Below are 4,301 nucleotides of genomic sequence, written 5' to 3'. Positions count from 1 at the left end.
GATAGGTGTAGCGAAGCACCGAATTATCAGCGAAAATGAAGCACGACCCACCCGACAGTAAGCGTAACACGTGTCTACACCCGATAACAAGCCATCCGGACACAAGTCAAAGACATGCTCACCGACGACATTACACAGCCATCGAAGAGCCCCTTGGCTGCTCTGGTCGTACTCGTGAAGAAAAAGACGACACATTGATGTTCGCTGAATACTGGCGACTGAACAAAATCACCAAAAAGGGCATGTACCTCTATGAAGAACCGACGGTGCCCTTGACCACCTCTGCCCCGCAAACTACTTCTCTTCGATGGATTTGAAGACGGGCTACTGGCAAATTGAAGTTTACAACACGGACCGAGAGAAGACTGCATTCATAACGCCAGATGGCCTATGCGAGTTGAAGGTGATGTCGTTTGGGCTTTGCACGGCTCCAACAACATTTCAAATAGTCATGCATCCTGGGCTAGCTGGCCTGAAGTAGCACATCTGCCTCGTACACTTCAGCGACATTCTGGTATCCTCTTGGACTTGCGACAAACACCCGTTAAGGTTGGAGTCTGTACTCGAGGCCATTCGTACGTCGGAGTTAACGCTGAAGCCAGAAAAGTGCCTCTTCGCATGCGAGGAGCTTAAGTTTCTGGGCCACTTCGTCAACGCCACGCGAGTCGTCCCTAATCGAGAAATATAGCCGACAACTTTGCGCACAACAATGGTTCGCCCTATGCAACCAAGCAGACGGGCAACTACATCGGGGCGGCACCTGGAAACTACTCAGGCAACTCATGGACGAGGGCAAAAGCCGAGAGTTCCAGAGTAGTCGCACGGCACAAATACTGCACGTTACTGCCAAACAGATGGGATAGAAGGAGGTGCACAAGCATCTAAACGAAAAGTACTTTCCCCTCAACGACCACGAAGACCACCCAGAATACACCGGCTCACAGAACCCAGAGCTCGATCGAGACATCGAAGAATGGCAAGTCCGCCAAGCAACACAAGATCTGAACTGCCGGTCGGCGGCCGGGCCAGACAGAGTGAACAACAAAACCCTTCGCAACCTAAGCGATGCGGCCATCGCAGCCCTGACCCGATACTACAACGTATGCTGGAGACAGGGTCAACTACCAAAAGCATGGAAGACCGCCAAAACGGTCCTACTACCGAAACCCAACAAGCCACCAGGCATCGAGGGACTAAGACCCATCTCGCTCACGTCATGCGTGGGCAAGGCGCTGGAATACGTCCTGAACACCCGATGGAGCCGCTACCTGGAGACGCACGGACTCTACCCCGACGCCATGCTAGGGTTCCGAGCCAAGCTCGGCACCCAAGACGCCATGATATTACTGCAACAAGAAATCCTGGACCCCCCCGGAGGTGCGCCCAAGAACGACAACAGAGCGATCCTGGGCCTGGATTTGCAGAGCGCATTCGATAAAGTCAAGCACTCGGCGATCCTGGCTGAGGTATCGAAGCTTGGTCTAGGAAGAAGATCCTACGATTACATAAGATCGTTTCTCACGCGCCGCACGGCTCGGCTGAAAGTCGGAGGCGAGAAGCTGGAGGAGCGCACGCTGGGCAGTGCGGGCACGCCGCAAGGCTCAGTGATATCTCCACTCCTCTTCAACCTGGTAATGATCGAGGTTGCGAGAGGATTGGAGAAGCTCGACTCCATTGCATCTACGCCGAAGACATCACCATTTGGGTGACGGGTGGAAGCGACAGCAACATCGAAGCCAGCCTCCAAGCAGCGGTGGACACCGTGGAGACCGCGCTCTCGGGCACGGGACTCCGGTGTTCTCCGCAGAAATCCCAGCTCCTGATCATGCCGCCAACCGGAAGGCATCGAAAGAAGGCCGCGGAAGAAGCAGCCAAGAACATCGGCGTCCACACAAGCGACGGGAAACCCATTCCGCACGTACCGGGGCTGAGAGTCCTCGGCATGTTCGTGGACGGGGTGCAAACCAACGGTACAGCAACGAAGCACGTCCTCACAAAGATGGGCATCGCCACGAGACTCGTGAAGCGGATATCCTCCCGAACACGAGGAATGAAAGAAGGAAGTCTCCTGCGTCTGCTGCAGGCGTTCGTGGTCAGCCATGCAGCATACGCGGGGGCTTTCCACCGATGGACAAATGCGGAGAGGCAGAAGATAGACGCCGCTATCCGCAAGGCATATGCGGGAGTCCTCGGGCTGCTGCATGGCACCAAAACAACAGCCTTGCTGGCTCTGGGAGCACACAACACGCTCTCAGAGATCAGCGAGGCGCAACGAACGTCTCAACTGACGCGATTGAGCAGCACGGTAGTAGGCAGAAGGCTGCTCGCGAGAGCGGGCCTGAAACCCTCTGGCGAAACCTAGGAGCCTACGAACACGATCCACAACGGACCAGGAGACGCCGACCTCGTGCCGCTACGGGACGAATTGGTCAGGCGACTCGTCGTCTACCCCCTGCCCAAGAACACCGACCCGGAAAGGGACCTGGGCAGAAGGGCGGCGCGCGCTCTAGCACTTGCCCGGCAGTACAAAGAAGACGCCAACGCGATCTTCGTGGACGCGGCGAAGTGTCGTGGAAAGCGAGACGCCTTCACGACGGTGGCCATTCGAGCATCCACCGGAGAACTGCTAACCACCAGCACGGTCCGCACCCGGGCGGCAAGCCGAGCGGAGGAGGCTGCAATTTCAGCAGCCCTCCGCATCCCGGGAACGACCACAATCCTCAGCGACTCGAAGACCGCCATCCGCAACTTCGCCCGCGGCGTGGTGTGGAAGACAGCGGCCGCAACAGGGACGGAACCCATCCGGTCCACCGTAGCCCTGAAATGGTTCCCGGCCCACGCAGGCAGGGAGCTGGCAACCAACATCGGCAATCGCAACGAAGAGGCGGATGCCGCGGCTCGCGAATTCGCAAAGTGCCGAGCCGTGGCGGAAGCCCCGTTGGACCCCAGCGAACAAGACCACAACGAGGAAGAAGATGCAGAACCCATCACCGACTACAGTGAGGTCCTGCGATGGTACCGCGACCAGAGGCAAGCCTTTCTGCCCCCACACAGGGAACTATCCAGGGCGGAGGCAGTCAGGTTTCGACAACTACAGACGCAAACCGTGCTGACACCGGCGCTGGCGCGCCACATGTGCCCTGACCTGTTCGAGGACGCTACGTGTAGTGTGTGCAAACGCGAGACAGCGACGCTATCCCACCTCATGTGGGGGTGTGAAAGTGAAGTGCGCGACGGGGGGGGGGGGCAATGTGCAGTGCTCGAGAGACACGTACCCACCGGATGTACGCGAGTGTGTGTGTTCGACGGACATCAACCACTAAAGAAGGGTCATCCAGCGGCTCGAAGCGGCCTTAGCCAAGCAAAGGCGAAAGAGCCACCCAAACACGACCGACCCCAGACAGGGGAGGAAGTGGACGGGGAGCTCAAGTAGCGCGGGCAAGGCGGGCACGAAGCCTCGAGGTCTACACCCGGACTTATACAAATCTATAAGTTAGACTAGGGAGCAGCTACGAGCCCTGCGCGGTCGAGCCGGCTCCTAATACGCAGGATGTGTTTCAATAAAGTCTTTTCTCTCTCTCTCTCTCTCTAACCCAGCGAAAACTTCAGCCATAGCGAAATTTCCTATACCGAAAGACAAGGAGGGCATGCGATGATTTCTCTGATTGTGCGCATCCTACTGTCGCTTCGTCACAAAGTTCGCGCACAATGCACTGCCAATCCCAACCTTGACGAGAGATGTCCTCCCCTTTCAGCTGCGAAAACGCCCAAGAGGAAGCATTCTGCGAGCTGCAACAACACCTGCAAAGCCCACCTATGCTCGCTAATTTGGACAAAGCGCCGTAACAGAAATGCATTCGGACGCCAGAGCTGTAAGCTTATGTGCCGTCCTCGTCCAAAAGCAAAGTGGTTACGGAAAGGTAATAGCCTGTGCGAGCCGTGGTCTGCCGTAGGAGGATATAACCTACTCTGCGCCCGAGAAAGAGTGCCTCGCTATTAAAAGGGCCATTTCAAAATTCAGCCTATACATGTATGGTAGACCGGTCAAGGTTGTGACAGACCACCACGGGCTGTGTTGGCTGGACAAATTTAAAGAACCCTCTGGCCATCTTGGGAGATAGGGCTTGTGCCTACAAGAATTCGACGTCACAGTCGTCTATAAAACCGGCAGGAAACACTTCGACGCCAACTGTCTCTCCCGCGCCCCCGTCGACCCACCACCTCAACATTACGATGAAAACAGCGCGTTCCTTGGAGTCGGGACGGAAACCGTCGTAGCACAAAGGACGTAACTTCGCCGT

Source organism: Haemaphysalis longicornis, unplaced genomic scaffold, assembly GCF_048455015.1.
Source record: "Haemaphysalis longicornis isolate Haplotype H1 unplaced genomic scaffold, Haemaphysalis longicornis Haplotype H1 scaffold_13, whole genome shotgun sequence".
Taxonomy (NCBI): Eukaryota; Metazoa; Arthropoda; class Arachnida; order Ixodida; family Ixodidae; genus Haemaphysalis; species Haemaphysalis longicornis.
Note: the sequence above shows the minus strand (reverse complement) of the source record.